At 39.0% G+C, this 26553-nt stretch overlaps 1 protein-coding gene across 1 annotated transcript in view; it reads left to right on the plus strand.

The window, feature by feature from the left end:
• The first annotated feature begins 875 nt into the window (after nt 1–875).
• Nucleotides 876–26553, plus strand: part of SLC7A1 (solute carrier family 7 member 1) — a 189150-nt gene continuing 163472 nt past the window's right edge. The window contains exon 1 of the mRNA XM_053708477.1: nt 876–1069. The gene's annotated coding sequence lies outside the window, so the exon portion shown is untranslated. The remainder of the gene's footprint in view (nt 1070–26553) is intronic.

The raw sequence follows: 26553 nt of genomic DNA on the forward strand, positions 1-26553 counted from the left end.
GGCTTTGTCTGAATCAGGTTCCTCTACTAATGGCCTTCTCTTTGAAGATGAGTTTATTAAGGAACTTAACAATTATGGAAGCACCTTTTCTTCCCTTAACAAGGCTAATACATCTATGATTTTTTTTAATTTTAATTATAACAGTGTTATAAAGGCAGGGGTCGCTTTTCTGGAAGATCATATAACACATACAGACCCCAATTTCAATATCAATACCCTACATATATTAACCGTAAAATCAGTGGCCCAATGGTCATTAACCCTTTGAAAATATCAGTTACTTATTCAAAATTGTAATATTTTTATTGGTGCCCCTTTTTTCCCCATTTTGTATATCCAATTGATGTATAAAGGGAATTCACCTCTGTGTAACTACATTATAGGAATCGTATTGTTATTTAAATAAAACCTATATTTTAAAGCAGTCTGACAAAAATAATTGAATAAGAAACCAAATTTCATGACTAAAAAAATAGAATTTCACGAATAAGAAACAGCTTGAATAAGAAACCAACTTCCTTGTCGTTTTCTCGAGTTGGGATTTTACGGCAAATTATGAGCCCACGCCATAAAGATCATATTTGATGACTAAGAGAAAGTCAAGTTATGAGTCATTTGTACTTAAATACGATCCATAATATACTGGGTAGACTGAGGGTGTAACACATTTATGGATTATTAATTAAGTAATAAAAACATGGAAATACAATTAGAACAAAAAAAGTCCTGGATATAAACGAACGTGTGGCGGCAGCACGAATATAGCGTACTTGACTACCTACAGTCGCAACAAGAAGGAACTAAGGAGCTGGCTGATGTAATATTTTTGTGGGAGTGGTTTATATTTCAGCATCGTGCACCGGCTGGAGTAGGATTCCCCCTAGACACAGCCAGGCTAAAGCGACCTAGAGCACGCGTGAAGCATCGTGTTCCGGATCTGTCAGAGGATTAACTCCAGCGCTGAGCGCCAAGCAGATCCAGCCTGAGTGACTCACAGCCACGTTTCATCTAACTCTCCCTAGAGCATCCGGAAGACGGCCATCTATCACAATTTATATCATCCAAAAGGGTATGTGATGCATTTATCGGTATCATCTCGCCTATTCTGTAGCCTAAAGTCTATTTTGGGTATTTTTCAGTTGCCACATTTTAATGATATATATGGAACTATGTTTATGCTTCTTTGTGAGATTCTTCCTAGGTGATGGTGAATTTGCTTTGCAACAGTCTGTTCTTTTTGCCTTGGTTACCAGAGTAGGCTGCAACGCATTGCAGGGCAAGGATTGGCAGCTCTTGCTAGCAGTCGGGTTAATAATAGTACTCAATATATATACTGTATTTTTTACTGTTTCAAATAATATGGTTTCTATGGTCTACTCAGTGTTGTATAGGGGCAACATGGTGACATGATGCAATATTTATTGTGTGTATGAGGGAGTGTCTACAATTACTGTTACCGCCTACTCTTTCAAGTCCTAACCTAAAGTACATTGAATATTATATGAAGCATGCTCTCGGCATTGTACTCGGTTACCTTTTATGTGTCTGCATATTTCCAAATAAAACAAATACTATACATTAATATAGAAATGTATTTCTTATTAAACTGAATTTTGCTTCTTTCTCACTAGTCATTAAAATGTTGATACTTTTTAACAAATTTAATGAGGAACTCCATACGCATAGTTTACTTTATAATTTTACCTTACAAAAAAAATTAGACTGAAATAACTTGTTCAATCACATACTATTTTCACTCAAGTTTCATATTTCTAAAACACATTTTTAAAAATAGATGCATGTATATGTGTACATGTACTGAGTTCAAGAAAATATATAATATTAAAGTTTTATCCTCTTTTGAAGATATTGTTTTGGTTAAATGTTTGTGTTTTTTTGGTTGTTTTCTTTAATAGAATGTTCACTAACTTTATGTTTAGGTAAAATGTCACAACTTCTCTAGAGGCTATAAGCTAAAAAGATTTTAGAAGCCAGCTGGAATATGTTTGGTGTCATGTCATGGAGACCATGTTGGAAGTTTAATCCAACCATTACATTATTTTGCTCTTTCACCAGACTCATCATGTTTATTTGTGATTACCTAGTCATTGCTTTTGAGACCAGGATATTTATTTCCTTACACTGGGGCCATGTTGCAGTGCAGCTTCCCTTAAATGGTGTTTTTGTATTTGTTACTGGTGTAAAGCAGTAGGGGTGAGTCATAGGTCCCTGATCTCTGTCCATGCCTATCACTCTCTGCTTGGGTCGGCATGATTCCATATTCTCTGCCAGGCGTCTCAACTGAGGGCCTTTGTATGATTTACACTCCTGAAAATACAATAACAAAGTGACTCATTTTGTACCTGTACACAGGTACTGGTATACCCTTAAACTGTAGCTTTATTACATATAAGCTGTTTTGGATAACATTCTTGCAAGATAGCTGCCATATAGTGTTCCAGAAATTGTCTGGATCCAAAGTATACTTCCCTGATTTTTTTTTTTTTAACAAAAGATACCAAAAAGAACAATTGATAATAGAAGTAAATTAGAATATTGTTTAAATTGCATGCTCTATCTAAATCATGAAATACAAAATTTGTGTTTCATATCTCTTTAAATTGTTTGGAGAAAACATTTTATATACTGAGACAGCGATCCAATCCAATAGTTTTGACATTTTATAAATACCATGTTGCAATAGTTATGTTTTACAAATTTGCATAGATATTGTACTTTAACAAAAATGCTCACGGATTTGCTGCATAGTTATTGACCCAGACAGAGGGATTAGAGTATCCATACATTTAGGGCCAAATTACGAGTGGAGCGCAAAATTGCGCTTTCACGAGCGCCATATTTGCACTCCCCTCGTAATACCATCGCACGCAATTGTATTAGAGGTGAGGTGCAATGCGAACCGAAGCACATTTCCATAGGCTCCAATGGGAGCCTCGTTCTCATGCCGTGAGACACGGCAGAGAACCTAGCACACCGAAGGTGGTAAGTTGCGCAGCAAATGTAAAATATATATGTACATTTAAAAAAATAAATATAAAAAAATATATATATACATACATACTGTGTGTGTATATATAATATATTTACAGGAAACAAACAGTCCCCATAGACTGCAATGTAGAGGTACTTCAGTGCTGTTTTCTTTTTTTTGTTTTTGTTTTTTTAATAACACCATACATCACCTCCACTTTTTTTTTTTTTTTTTTTAAAGGCTCCATACAGTTTATTTTGGGGGCAATTGGGGGATATTTTTTTAAAATAACCAGAGATCTGATCTCTGGTTAATTTTCAAAGCTGTAATTGCTACCGCGAGCTTGCGGTAGCATTAACCAGCCTCTTGTAATTGCCGGTTTATAGGTGCGCAATAAATTTGTACTCCCACTTGTAATCTAGCCCTTAATGGGTTAAGTGCAACATGACTTCTAAAAATATACAGTTAAATGCTATGATGATTCAGCCATGTAGCCACCAATCGGCAAGCGCTACACGGGGTGATGAACCAAATATAGGCCATCTCCTAAGCTTACATTCCTGCTTTTTCAAATAAAGATACCAAGAGAACGAAGAACAATTAATAAGCCCAGAGGCAGAACTTTTCTTCACTTTCTGCAATGAGATTTTTTTTTAGTGAAACATTTTCTGCAGGTCATTTTTAAATAAAATTCAATTTTAAATTAGACAGTTACACAAAGGCTTACCAGTTCAATTGCAATGTGTTGATTATCTGAAGAATAAAGCAGTTTTTAACGTTTTATAATATAGTGCAGTAGTTGAAAATTGCATTGCTGTATTCAAAAAAAGAAAATTTTACGTCTCTTGAATAAATCTTTTTCCTTTTCTCTTGGTCTAACATAGAAATGTAGTAATAAAAAAGATGCAAATCTCATACTAACGTCTTACATTCAGAATAAACAGATTGTTTTCTCTGAGAGCCAGTCAACAAGCAATGTGCTGCTGCTTTGCAGCACTACTGCATATTTGACTGCTCACTTCAAACAGCACTTTGCTCTGGATGCACTGTGCTAAGAAAAACTTACACAGTGCAGCCAGAGCACAACTCTGTTTGAAGAGAACTGTCTAATGTGGGGCAGCGCTACAAGGTTCAAGCGCTAACAGTGCCTGCATGTGTCCTATACTTTCTGCAGACATGCTGCATTTTCTGTGATGACATCTCAGATCACTGTATCTTCTGCCTTGGGGAATAGGAGTAAATTAGAAAGTTGCTTAAAGTGATGGTAAATCAAAGCATTAAACAAACTAAGATTTACCATCACTAAAAATCAAGGGGAGTTTCTTATCAGATCTTGAAGAAAAAAAAGGGTGCTAAACTCACCCTTTCTGTGCCCTTGCACAGCACTAAATACACATTGGTCTTCTACTAATGAGGTGCCGATTGCACCTCCTGAACTAAGGCTGCATGATTAATCGTGATTTTAAATTGCCGCAATTTCAAATCGTAGGAGTATGTAATTTTTATCCCCGCCCACTATGACATCACCTTTGACGTACAGGAGGGCTCCGCTGTGGCCACATGCGGGTAAGGGGCGTGGCAGTGACGTCAATTGCCACGCCACCATGGTAGAGGTTCTGCTGCGAGAAGCGAGAATGGTGGCAGACTCGGGGCCGTGACGCCTGGCTGTTTGCAGGACCCCAGTCACGTGACTCGCGTCCAGCGGCAATGCGGGCGCAGAGCTGCGTGGGTCACCAGGCTAATGGGGCGTGCGAGGATACTAATGGTACTGCTGGGAACCGCAGAAAAAGTCGCAGTGCTGGAACTCTTTAACGGGAGAGAAGAGCCAAGACTTTACTGTCCACCGCCCGCTGCTCTATTACTTGTTCGTGCTCAGCTGGGGAACAAGCTCTTCTACATCTCCTTCTTCCCATTCTGGATATGGACAACATCTGTAGTGAGGAGATGCACATTTACAACCCACATTAGTGACTGCAGGGGGCAGTAGTGCTGGTATATTATTCTGTAGGCCTTCCTGCAGCCGCTACTGTGGGCTGTAATTTGTAGCTCCTCACAAGATATGTTTTTATTGTGCCTAATGATTTAATGATTCTACTAAGCGGCTGCACTGGAAAGAGGGAAAGATGATGGGCATCAGATTTACTCACTCACTCACTCACTCTCTCCCTCTCTCATCAGATCTATATTCGCACCGCTTAATAGACTCATTAAAGGGACATTATACACTCATTTTTTCTTTGCATAAATGTTTTGTAGATAATCTATTTATATAGCCCATAAAGTTTTTTTTTTTAATTAATGTATAGTTTTGCTTATTTTTAAATAACATTGCTCTGATTTTCAGACTCCTAACCAAGCCCCAAAGTTTTATGTGAATACGCTCGACTACCTACTCCAGCTTGCTCCTGTTTGTGTAAAGGGTCTTTTCATATGCAAAAGAAGGGGGAGGGGGGGAGTGTCTTATTTGCCACTTGCAGTGGGCTTTCCAGCTACCTTTTCAACAGAGCCAAAGTGACAGCTTATAAGTAAGTTTTTAAACAGTTTTATACTGGATTTTTATATCAGTATCTGTGCATATTATTCTTTATAGTAGTGTCTATTACATGCAGTTATATGAAAATGAGTGTATACTGTCCCTTTAAGCACAATAAAAAAGTGTGTACTAAGGAGCTGCACATTACAACCTGCGGCAGTGCTGGTATATTATTCTGTAGCCGTTACTGTGGGCTGTAATTTTTTCTCAAGAATTGCACTTTGTAAAAAAATTTATTTTTAGAACGGTCCTTTTTTTTTTTTTTTTTTTTTCCTTTAAAATCTAACACCCACCCAAAAAAATAAAATAAAAAGCAAGCTGTGATTTTACCTTACTATTGAACTGAACACTCAGTTAATCAGTGGGTTACTTCACTACTACCTAATCTTTGGCAATAGCTTTACCCATTGACTGCCTAGAACAGATATAAAATCCTTTGTATGGTACTCTGCTTTTTCTGTCAGGCACTTTTATCAGAAAGGAAGGATATGTCTGAAATTGGCTGTGTGTTCTTGATTGGTACATGATACCAAGCCTTCTAAAATTTCAGGGGCTTAAAGAGACGTTTTTACTGGGTGTCAGGGACCATTTTGTAGGTGGCATGGTACCCTGGTAAAAGAGCAATCAATGTTAAAAAGAATGTGCTTTAATGCACAACATTTGCTTCATAGACACAAATGGATATATTTTATGATGCAATAAGATGAGTAGTGCTATAATTATATAATCTTACTTATTCTCTGGCATGCTGCTATGTAGAAGTTTCTCACAAGGCGTTGGCTATATACTCCAGTGCTGGAATTTGTATGGATGCTGTTGAATTAATGGGACATGAAACCCAATTTTTTTTTTCTTTCTTTCAGGATTTAGAAAGAGCATGCAATTTTAAACAACTTTCCAATTTATTTCTATTAATTCATTTTGCTTCATTCTCTTGATATCCTTTGTTGGAAAGCATATCTAAATAGGCCGAGTAGCTGCTGATTGGTGGCTGCACATAGATGTCTCATGTGATTGGCTCACCCACTTGCAATGTCATTTCTGAATTATCATAAAAGAAAACATTTGCTTTTCTTGTCCCTTTTTTAAAGTGAATGTAAATTTTGATGATAAAGTGCCCGTTTTTTAAAAATTCGATTAAGAACAGGGGCACTTTAATTCATCAATTTTTCATTTCACTCGTGTTGTGAAAATACTTACCTTTTTAATCTTGACCGCCGCTGCATCGCTTCCCCCTCCCGTCGCAAAGCCTCTTCCTGGGTCTAAAATGAGGAATCCGGAATCAGACACTGATTCCCCAGGGGGGAAGCCGTGATTGGAGGATGACCGATCCGTCATTTCTGACGTAGGAAGAGGCTTGCGACGATCGGGGAATCTGGGGCGGCTGTCAAGATTAAAAGGTAAGTATTTTCACAACAGGAGTGAAATGTAAATTTTGATGAATTAAAGTGCCCCTGTTTTTAATCGAATTTTTAAAAACCGGGCACTTTATCATCAAAATTTACAATCACTTTAAAGTGAAGGGAAAGTTTGGGCGTTCTATAAGCATAATACAATTATTAATATCCTAAGTAATATAATTGTTCATTTTTTTAAAATTTTTATTTTTTTTCTACATAGCATATTGCATTTTTTTGAATAAAATTGATTTCTATTTTCTTACTTTGCGGCAAGTGACTCCACCTATTAGCCATTTCAATTGGCTTTCGGCAAAACGTGACCGGCTAATATTAAAAAAAAAACAAAAAAAAAAACGGGTTGATTTGACAGCCTGCAAATTAGTCATGAAAAACGGCAATTACGGATTTATTTTTTAAATATAGCAAAATTGATGAATGAAAGTAAAATTCATTTTGGGTGTATGTGATAATGTAACAATGCAATCTAGCTAACTTTACCTTAAAGGGACAGTCTACACCAGAATTTTTATTGTTTAAGATAGATATTCCCTTTATTACCCATTTCCCTAGTTGTGCATAACCAACACAGTTATATAAATACACTTTTTACCTCTGTGATTACCTTGTATCTAAGCCTCTGCAAACTGCCTCCTTATTTCAGTTCTTTTGACAGACATTTTAGTTAAAGGGACACTCAATCAAAATTAAACTTTCATTATTCAGAGCATGCCATTTTAAACAACTTTCCAATTTACTTCCATTAACTAAATGTGCAGTCTTTTTTTATATTTAAACTTTTTGCGTCACCAGCTCCTACTGAGCATGTGCAAGAATAAGTTTGTATGCATTTGTGAATGGCTGATGGCTGTCACGTGGTACTGTATGCATTAGTGATTGGCTGATGGCTGTCACATGGTACAGGGGGAGTGGAAAATGACAACTTTTAAAATTCTCAGAAAAATATCTACTACTCATTTGAAGTTCAGACTAAGTGTTATTGCATTGTCTCATTATCTTGCATTTGTTGATTATGCAAATCTACTGTATTGACTGGTCCTTTATTCAGAGCTGGCTCACTGGAACTCCACGTGCGTGAGCACAGTGTTATCTATATGAAACACACAAACTAACACCCTCTAGTGGTGACAAACTGTCAAAACGTCCTGAGAGAAGAGGTGTCCTTCAAGGGCCTAGAAATTTGCATTTGAACCTCCTAGGTTTAGCTTTCAACTAAGAATAACAAGAGAACAAAGCAAAATTGGTGATAAAAGTAAATTGGAATATTGTTTAAAATGACATTCTCTATCTGAATAGGAAAAATTTATTTTGGACTAGACTGTCCCTTTTAAGCTCAATGCATTTTTATTGCAATTAAATCAATTTAAACATGTTGAAACATTTTTATTTTTACATGAACATTTAATTTTAATGGATATTGAACACTTTGGAATTGTTATAGTAAATGTTTAATGATGTGTATTAAAAAACAAAGCGGAAGCTTTGCAATAAGCTTTCATTGTTTATATTGTCACGTTTTCCTGTAATTTAACTATGGGCTTTTCAGATTCTGATAGAAGTATAAGCTCCTCTTTTGACAGCCCCCTGATCACATGACTATTATCTATTGACTTGCATTTTAGCCAATTAGTGCAGTGTCATTCACAAGTTCCACAGGCATGAGCACAATGTTATCTATATGGCCCACAAGAATTACCAGTCTATTCTTGTGAAAAGCTAATAAAATAAAAAAACGTGATAAGAGGCTATCTGTAGTGGCTTAGAAACACTCATACATTTAGAGGTTTCAATACTATAAACTATATTAATCTAGCAATGTTGGTTGTGCAAAGCTTGGGAATGGGTAGTAAAGTGTTATCTATCTTTTTAAACAATAACAATTTTGGTGTTGACTGTCCCTTTACCATGGCTATATTGCTTTGTCATTTGTTGCACATAGTATTTATAGCTGTCCCTAATCGTCCTGAACATGGAGGTTTGGGAACATTAAACGTTACTTATTTTTTGAATATGTAAACAATATTATTTAATAATATAAATATATTATAATAATAAAATACATCTGCATATTATTCTCAGGCTAATTTTTTGTTTGAATATATAATCTATCTAGCATTTTGATTAGTCTTTTATGTCTATTTAAAGCAGGGGTGTCCAAACTTTTTTGGAAGAGTGCCAGATTTCATGAAGTGAGCATGTGCGAGGGCCGACCACTTTGCCTGACATTCTTTGAACAGACGTCATCAGACGGCTGATGACGTCTGTAATGTTATATAACACTTAAATATAAATCTGAATGTAGATTAGTATAACCTCACAGTTCTTATTTTAAACTCAAAGTGAATTACATACTGGAACACAATATATGTGTTTGTTACACCCTTTATAAGTTAACACTATAAGGAAGTATTAACAACATCCATTAGGTGTTTTTTATATGAAGTGTCCCAGCAGTTAAAGACAGTTCTTATTCACTTCACAAGGTTACGATAATGGCAGTAATTATAGTGCAGCAAAAGTTATTTAAGAGGTTACCTTGTAGGAATCACCTTGTAGGAATCACTGTTCGACAGGATTTAACAAAAAAAAATCTCGGTAGAGATCAGCAAGATGGTGGAGGAGTACTCCTGTGGCTCAGTACGGCTGAGCTTCCTGTGGCGTGTGACGTCAGAGGACGGATAACGGACGATTGTCGTGCACTGAGACAGAAATAACAGCTGAAAGATTGTCTGATGACGTCTACTCACTGAGCGGCGCTCTGGGACTTAACTGAGCGGCGGTCGGGGACTCACTGGGGGGCCGTATAATGTATATTTGTAAAATTATCTGTGGGGCCATATCAGTCCGGTACTCGTGCCGCAATTGGCCCGCGGGCCGGACTTTGGACATGCCTGATTTAAAGCCATTTATTTTGAAACAAACAGGAAGAGCTGGTTAGAAGATTAACTGAAGTCACCAGTTCTGCTAAACTGGGAGCGCTTAATCCACAAGAGCAAGAAGGAAAAAAAGTTAATTTATCAGCACAGAAACATTGTTTGGTTTGAATGTGGATATTCAATCAAATTCTGAACGTTCTAAAACAAAATTAGCATTCGGAAATAGCGTTTGTGTAATGAATTTTAAGCGGTTTCATCCTTTTTGACATTCGTCTATCCAAAACGAATGTCTACAGGACTATCTCTTCTACCAAACAAATTGTACTTTCAACATATTCGCCTATCTCTAAAACAGGAGCCAGGAGTAAAATTTTAGCTATTCCCTAGCTCAAGGGAATTGTCGAGCCCTGTTTGAAAACATCTAAAATATATATTTTACTAAACAAACCAATTGAGGGGGGGGCGTCCAAGTGGTAATATTGAAATAAATATTTAAACAGATATAGCAGATCTTATCTCAATGAGGAATACGAACAATAAATCTGTTAGCAAATAGTTATGCAATAATAGTCCCAAAAAAATCTGTGCTATGCACTATTTAACCCCTTAATGACCACAGCACTTTTCCATTTTCTGTCCGTTTGGGACCAAGGCTATTTTTACATTTTTGCAGTGTTTGTGTTTAGCTGTAATTTTCCTCTTGCTCATTTACTGTACCAACACATATTATATACCGTTTTTCTCGCCATTAAATGGACTTTCTAAAGATACCATTATTTTCATCATTGCCTATAATTTACTATAAAAAAATTATAAAATATGAGGAAAAAATGGAAAAAAACACTTTTTCTAACTTTGACCCCCAAAATCTGTTACATATCTACAACCACCAAAAAACACCCATGCTAAATAGTTTCTAAATTTTGTCCTGAGTTTAGAAATACCCAATGTTTACATGTTCTTTGCTTTTTTTGCAAGTTATAGGGAAATAAATACAAGTAGCACTTTGCTATTTCCAAACCAATTTTTTTCAAAATTAGCGCTAGTTACATTGGAACACTATCTGTCAGGAATCCCTGAATAGCCATTGACATGTATATATTTTTTTTTAGTAGACATCCCAAAGTATTGATCTAGGCCAATTTTGGTATATTTCATACCACCATTTCACCGCCAAATGCGATCAAATACAAAAAATTGTTCACTTTTTCACAAATTTTTTCACAAACTTTCGGTTTCTCACTGAAATTATTTACAAACAGCTTGTGCAATTATGGCATAAATGGTTGTAAATTCTTCTCTGGGATCCCCTTTGTTCAGAAATAGCAGGCATATATGGCTTTGGCGTTGCTTTTTGGTATTAGAAGGCCGCTAAATGCCACTGTGCACCACACGTGTATTATGCCCAGCAGTTAAGGGGTTAATTAGGGAGCTTTTAGGGAGCTTGTAGGGTTAATTTTAGCTTTAGTGTAGTAGACGACCCCAAGTATTGATCTAGGCCCATTTTGGTATATTTCATGCCACCATTTCACCGACAAATGCGATCAAATTAAAAAAAACATTAAATTTTTCGCAATTTTAGGTTTCTCACTGAAATCATTTACAAACAGCGTGTGCAATTATGGCATAAATGGTTGTAAATGCTTCTCTGGGATCCCCTTTGTTCAGAAATAGCAGACATATATGACTTTGGCGTTGCTTTCTGGTAATTAGAAGGCCGCTAAATGCTGCTGCGCCTCACACATGTATTATGGCTAGCAGTGAAGGGGTTAATTAGGGAGTTTGTAGGGAGCTTGCAGGGTTAATTTTAGCTTTAGTGTAGAGATCAGCCTCCCACCTGACACATCCCACCCCCTGATCCCTCCCAAACAGCTCCCTTCCCTCCCCCACCCCACAATTGTCCCCGCCATCTTAATTACTGGCAGAAAGTCTGCCAGTACTAAAATAAAAGGGTTTTTAAAAATAATAAAACATTTTTTTTAGCATATTTACATATGCTACTGTGTAGGATCCCCCCCCCCCAAACCGCTCTCTAAGCCTCCCCTCTGCCTTAATTGGGGCCATCTTGGGTACTGGCAGCTGTCTGCCAGTACCCAGTTTGCAAAAAAATATGTTTTTTTTTTATTATTTTGCCCGGTTTTTCTGTAGTGTAGCTTCCCCCTCCCCACAGACCAACCCCCACCACCTAACTGATTGTAGTTTCTCTGATTTGTTTATTTAATTTGTGTTTGTTTTCATTTTCCTACAAAAAATTTTCTGTGTGTAGCGGCTCCCTCCCCGTGCACGCGCCCGCCCCCACCCTCCCGTGCACGTTCGCGCGTCAGTGCGCGCCCCCTCGCATCCCCGCCCACGATCCCGCCCCCCTCCACATTACAAGGGCCATCGATGGCCGCCTCCCGGTCCGGCTCCCACCCACCAACGAAGTAAGCCACCGATCTCCGGTGCAGAGAGGGCCACAGAGTGGCTCTCTCTGCACCGGATGGCTTAAACATGTTATTGCAGGATGCCTCCGTATCGAGGCATCACTGCAATAACCGGAAAGCAGCTGGAAGCGAGCAGGATCGCTTCCAGCTGCTTTCCACTCCGAGGACGTGCAGGGTACGTCCTCAGGCGTTAACTGCCTTTTTTTTGAGGACGTACCCTGCACGTCCTCGGTCGTTAAGGGGTTAAAGGGCCTCGATGGATATCAATGTATAGATGACTGCTCTCCTCTTCACAGACAAATCCGAACCAAACTATGAAGTGAACACAAAACAGAGGGGCGCCTTGTGCAGATCAACCAAAAATGAGCATGAAATGATGCAACCAAAATCCAAAAATGGGTACTCAAATTTGGCAATAGCACACCAATGTGCTGATATCTCGGGGTGTATCAGCTCACCCTCTCTCCAGGTGTTGCTCAGCCAGTTGAATCGCAAAAAAGATCCAAGGATATGAAGTTCAACTCTGTGTAGCATTCAAATGGGAAAAACAAAGTGCTAGAACTGTGCTTAAGTTTAAAAAATTGTTTATTTAAAAACACATAAAAAAAAAGCAGTGAGTTAAAATAGGGGTGTCCAAGTGTTCTCCCCTATCTGCAACGCGTTTCTCTGCAACTGCAGTTTCATCAGGCATCTGCTTTTGTTTTTTATGTGTTGCTTTTTAAATAAACACATTTTTAAACTTAAGCACAGTTCTAGGACCTCTGTTTTTCCCATTTGAATGCTACACGGAGTTGAGCTTCATATCCTTGGATCTTTCTTGTGATTCAACTGGCTGAGCAACACCTGGAGAGAGGGTTAGCTACCCTGAGATACCAGCACGTCACTACCGGCACATTGGTGTGCTATTTCCAAATGTGAGTACCCATTTTTCGATTTTGGTTGCATCATTTCACGCTCACTTGTGGTTGATCTGCACCTGAGGCGCCTCTCTGTTTTGTGTTTCACTTCATAAAATATATTTAGTGTGATTGTTTTTTCTTTTTAATATCTCTGCAACACTGTGCAATTACATTACATTAATAGATTTGCCCTTGTATGTATCAGATAAACAATTTTATGTTGGAAAATCCTGTCTCCTCCTAAATAGATGTTTGGCAAACGTCAATAGCAAAAGACAGACACTTATTGTACTAGCATTATTAGTTTTCTCCACAGAAAATGTTGCCAGCCGAGGGGCATTATGAAGTAGCCGGGTGGGGGCAGTGTAATACTTTGTAATATTATTATATTTTCTGTAATTTAATTGCATTATTTAATAGACATATCCATTCATCTCCTTTGTGTGGAAACAAATGCTGAAGATGGTGTCCATCATCGGCATTTAGCTATTTTCAGAGGTGATATATACAGTGCTCGACAAACCTGAGTGCCCTGATTTGGTGCCCCCTAGATCCCCAAGTGTACCCCCACTTCCTGCTGCCGCCAGCCGCACCTACAGTTTACCCTGGTGCAGCTCGATCATTTTGACACCACATTGCTGTGAACTACAAAGCAATTCTGACTGCTGCCAGTTTCATTGGAGAGTTGTAGTCATAGGAAATGCTGGAGAGTGAAGCTTTGCAGGTCCCCAAACTGTCAATCTGCCTAGGACCCCAGTATTCTGCTTCCTGCTGTAACAGAGCATGAAGGGGGCTGGATTTGTGCCTTACTTTGTTTTGTGCTGTGGTTGTTTTCTGAACTGTAGGGTCCGAACACACATAGACTTTGGGATAAAGCTGCAACTTAGGTCTTTTGTAGCCTCCTTACAGTCACTGCGTCCCCCTATTTAGCCAGCTATTTCTCCTCAGCGGAACAGAAGCAACTGTCCACAAATACTTTTTAACTACCAGTGAGGAACGCAAGTGTTTTTCTGTAAAGTCCATTGCAACCCTTTTCTGGCAACCTTTAGGTTAATTGCTCTCCCTTCTAGCTACTGGACCCATACCTTATGTGGGAGGGTCTGCTGTATTTTCTTTTCCCCCTGGAAGTGTAATGTATGGCCCCTAAAGCATCGCTGCCCTGTGTTTTTGTTTTCTTTTTCAATGTCCAACGGTCTAACCTGAACACTCTCTATATACGCACACTCTTAACATGGGCTCAAATTATTATATATATGAACTTTATAACCTTATGATTTTTCTTTGATAAAAAAAAGACAAAAAAAGGGAAACAATGATTCTTTGTGTGAAAGTGGTTTCGATTTAATGCCCAGAGTTATCAAAGGATCCCGCTGTAGGCTCGCATGAACAAACTTGCACCCGGGAATGAAAAAGCAGCAGTCATCATACTGATGCTTCTTAACCCACTTCATACCTGTTATGTGGAGTATCTTAATCCCCCGGCCTTTTTGGACCGAGGAGATTGACAGCCCCTGCTTGCTCGTGAGCATTGGGTGGCGTTGCGCAGTGATAAATGTGGGGATGCAATGCTAGGACAGGGGTGAAGACGTATACCTCTGGCCTTAAGAGGTACAGATTCAGGGGAGTCATGGAAGTTTATTCATAAAGGAACATTTAAACTTAAATCTAAATCCACCAAAAATTTTCACTATTTTATTGCAATGGACAACTCAATGAAATCCACTAATTTTTTTTTTCACTGGTTTGGACAACATATCTTAGTTGCCTTCTTTACCCATACACGTCCTGTCAAGGTTGAGAATGGTTATGAATTGTGACTTATTATTTAGACTCCTAGTCGGTTTATAAAAAAAAAAGAAAGAAAAAAAAAGGTATGTTTGTGCATATAAAGTCTAAAAGTAAAAGCTACTGATTTAATCCTTATTTTTATTCTTTTGAGATTACTCTCATGTGAGAAATACCAGACGTGAAGAAAAATAAAGTTCACTCTGGAGTTAAAGGGACATGAAACCCAAAATTTCTTTCATGATTCAGATAGAGAATACAATTTCAAGCAACTTTCCAATTTACTGCTATTATTTAATTTGCTTCTTTCTCTTGTTATCCTTTGCTGAAATGTTTATCTAGGCAAGTTCATGTGCAGCAGAGAACCTAGGTCTTAGCTGTTGATTGGTGGCTGCATATATAAACTGATTGTCATTGGCTCACCCATGTGTTCAGTTAGAAACCAGTAGTGCACGGCTGCTCCTTCAACAAATGATACCAAGAGAATAAAACAGATTAGATAATAGAAGTTCATTAGAAAGTTGTTTAAAATTGTATTCTCTATCTGAATCATGAAAGAAATGTTTTGGGTTTCATGTACCTTTTTTAAGTCTTGAAAAAAATCAGGTGCAACTCAAAGGGGTCCACTTATCAAGCTCCATAATCTGTCCACCTGCTCTGAGGAGGTGGACAGACATCGCCTCAATTCAACCCGGTCAGGTTGACACCCCCCTGCTGGCGGCTGATTGGCTGCGAATCTGCAGGGGATGGCGTTGCACCAGCAGCTCACAAGAGCTGCTGGTGCAATGCTGAAATCAGAGAGCGTATTGCTCTCCGCATTCAGCGAGGTCTGTCGGACCTGATCCGCACTGTCAGATCAGGTCTGACAGATCTTTGTTAAATAGGCCCCAAAGGCTGAAGGCAGCTGATATAGGGATAAGGCATATATGGCTTATATCTGGTGTGTGTATGTATATGTGTGTCTATATGTAAGTATTTGTGTGTGTGTATGTATATGTGTGTCTATATGTAAGTATTTGTGTGTGTGTGTATGTATATGTGTGTCTATATGTAAGTATTTGTGTGTGTGTATGTATATGTGTGTCTATATGTAAGTATATGTGTGTATGTATGTATGTGTGTGTATAAAAAATAAAAAAATATATATAAAGATTATTTCAAATTCCCAATAAGTTTGGAACTTTCCAGAGAATCATACGCCTAGATTACGAGTTTTGTTGGTAAAGACCCGCGGTGCTAACAAGCCTTTTGTTTCCATGACGAATGACGGTTCCTTTAAATGACGTCATCCAAGATGGCGTCCCTCGAATTCCGATTGGCTGATAGGATTCTATCAGCCAATCGGAATTAAGGTAGGAAAAATCTGATTGGCTGATCCAATCAGCCAATCGGATTGACTTTGCATTCTATTGGCTGTTCCGATCAGCCAATAGAATGCAAGGTCAATCCGATTGGCTGATCGGAATTCGAGGGACGCCATCTTGGATCACGTCATTTAAAGGAACAGTCATTCGTCGTTCAGTCGTCGTCCAGGATGTTCCGCGTCGGAGGTCTTCAGGATGCCGCCGCTCCGGATGGATGAAGATAGAAGATGCCACTTGGATGAACACTTCAATCGGATGGAAGACCTCTTCTGCCCCGCTTGGATGAAGACTTCAACCGGATGGAGGACCTCTTCTGCCCCGCTTGGATGAAGAATTCGGCTCGGCTGAGTGAAGACGACTCAAGGTAGGGAAACCTTCAGGGGGTTAGTGTTACGTTTTTTTAAGGGGGGGTTTGGGTGGGTTTTAGAGTAGGGGTATGTGGGTGGTGGGTTGTAATGTTGGGTGGGGTATTGTATTTTAATTTACAGGTAAAAGAGCTGATTACTTTGTAATTTAGGATAGGGTAGGGCATTTTATTATTTTGGGGGGCTTTTTTATTTTATTAGGGGGCTTAGATTAGGTGTAATTAGTTTAAACTTCTTGTAATTTTTTTCCCCTGTAATTTAGTGTTTGTTTTTTTTGTATTATAGTTTAGTTTATTTAAATGTTAAAATTAACTAATTAATTTAGTTTAGATAAATGTAGTTAATTTAATTAATGTATTGATAGTGTAGTGTTAGGTGTAATTGTAACTTAGGTTAGGATTTATTTTACAGGTAATTTTGTAATTATTTTAACTAGGTAGCTATTAAATAGTTAACTATTTAATAGCTATTATACCTAGTTAAAATAAAAACAAAGTTGCCTGTAAAATAAATATAAATCCTAAAATAGCTACAATTTAACTATTAGTTATATTGTAGCTATATTAGGGTTTATTTTATAGGTAAGTATTTAGTTTTAAATAGGAATAATTTTTTTTGATTATAGTAAATTTATTTAGTTTAATTTAAATTATATTTAACTTAGGGGGGTGTTAGGGTTAGAATTAGGTTTAGGGGTTCATAATTTTATTATAGTAGCGGTGACGTTGGGGTCGGGAGATTAGGGGTTAATAATTGAAGGTAGGTAGCGGCGATGTTAGGGAGGGCAGATTAGGGGTTAATACAATTTATTATAGTGTTTGCGAGGCGGGAGTGCGGCGGTTTAGGGGTTAATACATTTATTATAGTGGCGGCGATGTCCGGTCGGCAGATTAGGGATTAATAAGTGTAGGTGGGTGGCGGCGAGGTTGAGGGCGGCAGATTAGGGGTTAATAAATATAATATAGGTGGCGGCGATGTTAGGGGCAGCAGATTAGGGGTTCATAGGGATAATGTAGGTGGCGATGTCCGGTCGGAAGATTAGGGGTTAAAAATTTATATTATCGGGTTTGCGATGTGGGGGGCCTCGGTTTAGGGGTTCATAGGTAGTTTATGGGGTTTAGTGTACTTTGTAGCACTCTAGTTAAGAGCTTTATGTTCTGGCGCTAGCCCATAAAGCTCTTAACTACTGACTTTTTTTTGCGGTTGGAGTCTTGTCGGTAGAGGGTCTACCGCTCACTTCTTCCAAGACTTGTAATACCAGCGTTGGGCAAATTCCATAGAAAAGATAGGATACGCAATTGACGTAAGGGGATTTGCGGTAGCCTCGAGTCGCGGAAAGAAAGTGAGCGGTAGACCCTTTCCTGTCTGACTCGTAATACCAGCGTTAGATAAAAAGCAGCGTTAGGACCCCCTTAACGCTGCTTTTTAAGGCTAACGCAGAACTCGTAATCTAGGCAATAGTCTTTAGAGTGATGGTAAATTCAGCCCAACTGAAAGCTTTTCTCCTAACTAGCATATCGATATGCTTTTTTTTTTTATTATTATTAATAAAAACATCAGTACATCGAATAACTTCAATTTTAGTCCTGCTACGTTACCCTTTTCAATTCAGCCTCTCTAACCTTTTCGAAGCTCTTGCTTTGAGTGTCATCTGTTCTAGCCAATCATAGCCTCGGAACTCAGTAATCTTAATGCAATGCATATGGGCGACTACTTACACTACTAGCGTAACTGAATAAGGGAATCCTCAGCTTCGCTTACAGTAAACAGTGCATCTGTTTTAAGTAAACAGTCTATCGTTATTTTCGCACTGATTCACTGTTTACTGACATTTGTGACAGCAGCACGTGTTTTTTTTTTCCCCATCTGTGAGGACCCCGTTATACAAACGAGCAAAATAGTAAAAATGATGATTTCTCATTTTCAGTTACGCTAGTAGCGTAAGTAGTCGCCCATAAGCATTGCATTAAGATTACTGAGTTCCGAGCACGGGAGTGTGCAAGTTAGTTTTACATGGGGCGCATGGTGAGGCTATGATTGGCTAGAACAGATGCCACTCAAAGCAGGAGCTTCGAAAATGTTAGCGAGGGGCTGAATTGAAAAGGGTAACGTAGCAGGACTAAAATTGAAGTTATTCAATGTACTGATGTTTTTTATTAATAAAAAAGCTTATCGATATGCTAGTTAAGGAGAAGAGCTTTTAAAATATGTGGAGCAGTTGGGCTGAATTTACCATCACTTTAATCTTTCATGATTCAGATAGAGCATGCAGTTATAAACCACTTTCTAATTTACTTCTATTATGAATTTTTCTTAATTCTCTTGGTATCATTTGTTGAAAAGCAGGGACGTATCCTTAGGATCTTGCTCATTTCTGGAGCACTATATGGCAGCAGTTTTGCAAGAATGCTATCAATTTACAAGAGCATTAGATGGCAGCACTATTCCCTGCCATGAAGTGCTCCAGATGCCTACCTAGGTATCTCTTCAACACACAATAACATGAGCACAAAGCAAATTTTATGATAGAAGTATCTTGGAAACTTTTTTTGAAATGCCCTATCTAAATCACAAAAGAAAATGTTTGGGTTTCATACCCCTTTAACCCTTTTGAATGCTAATGACGGCTCTGAGCCGCCAGTTTCCCACTCTGGTGCTAATGACGGCCCAGAGCCGTCGCTAGCACTCTCCCACCTTGAGGGAGATCTGGAGGCTCCTACCCCGGCGATCATGCCTGTAGAGTGACAGACATCGCCGGGGCTTCCTGTTTTGGATGGTGACGTCACACGCAATAACGTGATGTCACCGCGCAACTTTATACTTAACAATGTTACGTATAGGAGCAGGGGGCATGCTGCTTAGAAGCCTGTTTCTCGGGCATCTAAGCAGCTACAGACCCTCAAGACCCACCATTGGAAAGGTAATCGCCTAACCTTTCCAACCGTCTAAGTCTTGGGGATCTGGGAAAAAAAATTAAAAATTTTTGTTCAAAAAATAAAAAATCTTAGCACCCAGGTGTGAAAGTGCTTAGCACTCAAAGGTTTAATGAGCTTAGATTTAAAAAATCAGACTAAATCTGTAAGAACTGTAATATTTATCCCTGGTCACTCTAGATAGGGGATTTGATATTGCCCGTTTCATATGTATAGTTCAAGTATATGAGATTTGTAACATAAGATGAATATTATTAGTTTTTTGTCATCCTTTTCATTTGGCATCCGTCCAAAGAACTTTTACCAACATCCTGTTGGCTCTTATGACAGAGCTACGTAAATGGTAATTCAAATGTTTTTTTAATAGAACTCTCTCTAGATAACATTTGAATAGTGTCAGATTCCTAATATCATGTTTAAGTACATAGATTGTACAGTAGCCAGAAGTCAGAAGAAATGCCACTTATAGCCTAGTGAAACATAATAATCTTGTATATAGAAATCAGAATGTTTTTGTTCCACAAGAACCATGTGAAAATTCAAAAGTAACTTTACTAACAAAACAGAGAATGACCAGAACAATCAAAGAGACTGATCCTATGGGTAAGTAGTCATGTAAGTGCATACATTGAAGGTATCTTTATTTTATGGCTTCTGGGGCATCTAGCTCCACATTTTAGTATTCAATTTTTTTTTTTTTTTTTTTGCTGGAGAAACACCAACAGTCTCAAAAAGTCAAAAAATAAGCAGCACTTTTGTGAAAGGTATACATTTTAAACTTATTTAAATACAGACGCACATATAAATGTTCTGTTTTATTGCCACACTGTGTAGTACTCACCATTAGAAAAATGAATCGCTTTCCAGGTATCTCATTCCACAGAATATTAGCTTGAATATAAACCGTTTCATACCTGTGTGCCCTAGAAAGAGCCAGACAGGTTGTCTATGACTGGTTTGTTTTGATTGATTGAATTACACTCTCAGCTTTTTTAAAGCCATTGTGTAAAAAGCAACCTAAGAATTCTAGTCAACCGTGGCTTAAAGTGGTTTTGGCAAAGGGTGAGAATATTGTGTAATTCGCATGTCCCACCCTATTGTTTTGAGTCTCTCTGGAAACACTAACTTGTGGTTGAGATATATGGCTTGTTCGTAGACATGCAAATGAGCATGCTAGTCTGGATAAATAAGTTTACTGTTCTTTGCAATGTCTGTGGATAGAAAAACGTTTTTTCTTCTTATGAAGATGCCCAGCACATTGAAAGTCCCTATTTTGATCACCTTCACGTTACTCGTATGCTAAACCACCTGAAAGCGATGCAGCATGTCTGTAAAAAGCAGACTATAAATTATCACATGAACATCGCTATGTAAAAAAGGTAATCTCCCTGTTTCCTTTGTAGCCACACCCCATTGTAGAGGAACTATTTTTAAGTATCCAGTCTGGATTCTTGTCCACTGATCTGCAAGGGAGCATACATCTAGCATGTGCAGGCACTGTCTCCTCTATTTCCCGCCACAGTATAAGGAAGTTTACTATAAAATCTCGTGAGATTTTAGTCCCCAAGGCAGAACATGCTGTGATCTGCAATGTCATCGGAGAAAATGCAGCATGCTTGCAGAAAGAATATGCCCGGGCATTACAGATGCAGAGCATAGAGCTGAAGCGTTTGTCTTTGCTCGCTGTTCAATTCCTCCTCACCTCTACGTGCCCTCACAGTGCATACCTGATCATAGTGGCTTCACTGCTTGCCTTTTAACTGCCATCTTTTGGCTAACAAAGGTTGCTGCAATGTATTTCTGTGCTGTACACTGCATCTATTTTGGTAGTCATGGGGTTAATATAATCTGCTTTTGTTTAGTAGCTGTGGAGGAGGGCTGCTCCATGCCGCGTGTTACTACTGAGCCTTTCCAGTGCGGGAGGGACTGTCAAAGTAGCTACTTCCTGCAAGCCAGTTTAGTGCAACAGCCCTCGCTTCAAATAACGGTCGGAACGGTGAGGCTCTTATCAAATAGAGTTATTTTGAGTTTCTCATGTGTAGACTAATTATTTTTTTTCTGTTATATCCGTCTGATTTAAGAAAGGGTAGGAATGTTTAAAATAAGCATTTTGAAAATGTGATGTTTCTTGTACTCTGTGTTTAGTGACTAGTGGGGTTAACACATCTCCTTTTGCATTTCTTATACATCGGTTACATAATGAAAGCAGTGGTTGTTAGGACAGTCTTCTTAATTTGGAATTTTTTTTTAATTTTCTGAAATAATTATTTGTCATACCCCAATAACTTGCTAAATGTGATATAATATAAAAACACTGTACTCAATAAAAGATACCAGTGTCCACATCTGTTGTCCACATTTTAAGTGTTTACCAAATGTATTTTTCATTTTCATGCATACATAAATTGCAAACAACCTTTTTTTCCCCCCATTTAGGAGCTTTCTATGGTCGCACATTTGAACTGTTTTCATAATGCCACACAGACAAATTATTAGGAACATTGCATATTGGCTCTAATTTTATATTACAACCCTAGCAGATGAAACCTGAAGCCATAATTTAGGCTATAATTGTCTAAGATGATAGAAAGCCTTTTTCCTGTATTATTTGTAAAAAATTAAATACCTTAATATTAATGACAACTGAAGCAGAAAACGATGTAGGCACACAGCAAAATGTCAATTTTTAGTAATAAAATTATAAGATTTGCCATATCCCTGCATTAGTTTGTATATGTGTATGTATATGTGTGTGTATATATGTATGTATATATATATGTGTGTGTGTGTGTGTGTATATATATATATATATATATATATATATATAAATATTTCACATTCCAATGTTCTTCACATAGAGAAATGTGTTCTAAGTATTTTTAAATAGATATTCCTTTATGGTAAAATCTGAGATTAGCGTTCTAAATTATTTTTTCGGCCATATCGCATTATTTTACTTCTAAAATTGGTATGGGGATTCAGATGAGGGCTGCCAACAATACTGCAGTGTTTGTGTCTCCAGTAACAAAAAGGGGAGCCATATTTTGGGGTATAAAGTCCCTGTTGTCCCCATAGACTTTCTCCAGCCAGCCAGCTCTGCTCACCTACATGGATACATTGTATCAAACCCTCAGCCTACAGGTTTTTATTTTATTTCTGCAGTCCTTAAAGGGCAGCTCACCACCTGGTCACACAGTCTTAAAGGGACAGGCAAAACCCCACAGCCTTTAAAGGGTCAACGAGCACCACACACACAGTCTTAACCCTTTGACAGGGTTAATTTGCCTACATCGAAACAACGTTCCGATGTAAACAAATTGAAATCCTGCGATCGTGCACGCGATCGCGAGATTTCAATGATGGGATCGGGTCAGGGGGCATCCCTGTGATGCTAGGCATGCCCTCTAGACCGCAATCACATCATGGAAGCGCCGTTGGCTTTAGGACAGCCAACGGTTATGACGTTCTATTTCGTCCTAATGGCACTAAAGCCCAGTGTAATTATGACGGAATATAACGGCTTTAAAGGGACAGATCACAGTAATGATCACACAGTGAAACCTTAAAGGGCAGCTTGGCACCTGCTCACACAGTCTTAAAGGGGCAGGCACACACAAACGTTAGTGGGTAAACTCACACCTTAAACAGAGCAATAACAGTGTGCATCCGCATGCAACGCACACATCCTTAAAGGGATACTTTGTCTTTAAGGGACAGGGGTGCCTGCACTCACACAGCACTTACAGCCTTTAATGGGACAACTTGCACCACACAAACACACACACACAGCCTTAAAGGAACAGCTCACACCATGCACACCCAGCCTTAAAGGGCAGCTCGTCACATGCTCTGTCTTAAAGGGGCAGGCACAAACCTTTAGTGGGTAAACTCACACCACACGTACAGTCTTAAAGGGAGTGATAACAGTATGCATTTGTATGCAATGCACACACAGCCTTAAAGGGACCCTCTGTCTTAAAGGGACAGGGGCAGTAAACACACAGAGCACTCACAGCATTTAAAGGGACAACTTGCACCACACGCACACAGCCTTAAAGGAACAGCTCATTCCATGCACAGTCTTTAAGGGACAGGCACACACTTTTAGACACACCAAAATGCACAATACCTTAAAGGAGCACTCAGTCTTAAAGTGACAGACACAAAAACAGCTTTTAAAGGGTCAGCTCACACACCACGCACACAGTTTTAATGGTACAGGTGCACAAACATAGCCTTAAAGGCACAGATCACATTATGCTTTCACAGTCTTAAAGGCACAGACAAACTCACACAGTAAACTTTTCTCTTTGTCTAAACAGATATGGAATGTTAGAGATATTTTAGATGGAGTTTAACTCTTCAGTTGTAATGAAGATGCGCTATAACTTCTTAATGTAGCACTGAAATTCGAATACCTCGCGCTTCAGCCGCCCACTTAAAAAGTAATATGTTTGTTGAACTAACAGTTTGAACTGTTCTCCAATCTGTGCTCTACAACAAAAGTGCTTTATGTCTAGAGCGCTGATTATTTCAAACCGTTAGCTCGAAAACATTTTTTTTTTAAAGTGGACGGGCCATAGCACAGGGTATTTGAATTTCAGCGCTAGTTATAGCGTATCATCATTACAACTGAAGAGTTTAAACTCCATCTAAAATATCTCTAACATTACTGATCTGTTTAGACAAAGGGAAAAGCTTACTATCACTTTAAGGACTGTGTGTATTGTGTGAGGTACGTGCCTTTAAAAATGTGCTAGCGCAATGTGCTACCTTTAAGGCTGTGTGTGCTGTGTTTGTGCACCTGTGGTGTGAGCTACCCTTTTAAAGGCTGTGTTTGTGTCTGTCACTTTAAAACGGAGTGCCCCTTTAAGGCTTTGTGCATTTGGGTGTGCTTAAAAGCCTGTGTGCCTTTCCCTTAAAGACTGCATCGTGTGAGCCGTTTCTTTTAAGGCTGTGTGCGTGTGGTGCAAGTTGTCCCTTTAAGGCTGTGAGTGCTGTGTGTGTGCAGGTACCCCTGTCCCTTTAATACAGTGACCCTTTAAGACTGTGTGTGCGTTGTATGTGGATGCATACTGTTATCGCTTCCTTTAAGACCGTGTGGTGTGAGTTTACCCACTAAAGGTTGTGTTGCCTTCCCCTTTAAGACTGTGTGAGCATGCGGCGAGCTGCCCTTTAAGGCTGCGCTGTGTGTGCATGGTGTGAGCTGTTTCTTTAACGCTGTGTGCATGTGATGCAAGTTGTCACTTTAAAGGTTTTGAGTGCTGTGTGTGTGCAGGTGCCCCTGTCCCTTTAAGACAGAGCATACCTTTAAGTCTGGGTGTGTTGCTTGTAGATGCATACTATTATCACTCCCTTTAAGTTTGTGTGTGTCGGCCCCTTCAAGACTGTGTGAGCAGGCCGAGCTGCCCTTTAAGGCTACGTTGGGTGTGCATGGTGTGAGCTGTTCCTCTGCATGTGGTGTTTTTAGGTTTTGTGCTGCCCCCCTCCCCTTACCTGTGACGTGACCTTTTTTTTCCATGGCATTTCCAAAGTAAATGTTCTTGTTGAAGTGCGCTTGTGTATATATAAGCGTGCGTGTTTGCGTGTGTAGTGCAGTGTACATGTGTAGTGAGTGTCTAGTGGAACTCAAAAAGTGCTGCCCCCAAAAAAATCTACTGAGCTAGGCTAGTGCCTTGTTTGCCTAGGCCAAAATACGCCCCTGGTGTGGTGCAAGTTTTCCCTTTTAAAGGCTGTGAGTGCTGTGTGTGTATGTGTCCCTGTCCCTTTAAGACTGCATGCGGATGCATACTGTTATCGATCCCTTTAAGACCGTGCATGTGGTGTGACTTTACCCACTAAAGGTTGTACGTGTGCCTGCCACTTTAAGACTGTGTGTGCAGGTGTCAAACTGCCCTTCACAGTTGCACTGTGTGAACATTACTGTTATCTGTCCCTTTAAGACTATGCAAGTTGTTCCTTTAAAGACTGTGAGTGCATTGCATGCGAATGCATACTGTTATCGCTCCCTTTAAGATTGTACGTGTCGTGTGTGTTTACCCACTAAAGGTTTGTGCCTGCCCCTTTAAGACTGTGAGCATGCGGTGAGCTGCCCTTTAAGGCTGCGCTGGATGTGCATGGTGTGAGCTGTTCCTTTAAGGCTTTGTGCGTTGCATGCGGATGCACACTGTTATTGCTCCCTTTAAGACTATATGTGGTGTGTGTTACCCACTAACGTTTGTGTGTGCCTGCCCCTTTAAGACTGTGATCAGGTGCCAAGCTGCCCTTTAAGGTTTCACTGTGTGATCATTACTGTGATCTGTCTCTTTAAGACTGTGTGTGGTGCTAGTTGACCCTTTAAAGACTGTGGGTTTTTAGCTGTCCCTTTAAGAATTAGTAACCATGCGCTGAGCTGCCTGCTATGTGATGATTATTTTCTCAGCAGGTTGTACTGACAGGGCTGCTTTAAGTGCCTGTGTACAGTAAACAGTTAAAAATGCATAAAAACCTGCAGAAATTAAAACCTGTAGGCTTAGGGTTTGAGACAATGTATCCATGTAGGCGAGCAGAGCTGGCTGGCTGGGGAAAACAGGGACTTTATACCCCAAAATATGGCTCTCCTTTTTGTTCCTGGAGACACAAAACACTGGAGTATTGTTGGTAGCCCTCATCTGAATCTCCATACTAATTTTCAAAGTAAAATAATTCGATATGGCCGAGAAAATTTAGAACGCTAAACTCAGATTTACCTTTTTTTTCTTTTTTTTTTTTTTTTTAAATTTACACACACACACACTACTATGGAGGAAAACTTTAACAAGATTGTGATATTCTAACTTCGACGTTTTGCACGCATCAAATTAGTGCGCGATTGAAAACTTTTTACTTTCATCTTGTAATATGCTCGATGTACACAAAACATCTAGCAGAGTTAGACTGGGAGCGATAACTAGGGCTTCACTCGTAATCTAGCCCTAAGTCATTTA

This window comes from Bombina bombina, chromosome 3, assembly GCF_027579735.1.
Source record: "Bombina bombina isolate aBomBom1 chromosome 3, aBomBom1.pri, whole genome shotgun sequence".
Lineage (NCBI taxonomy): Eukaryota > Metazoa > Chordata > Amphibia > Anura > Bombinatoridae > Bombina > Bombina bombina.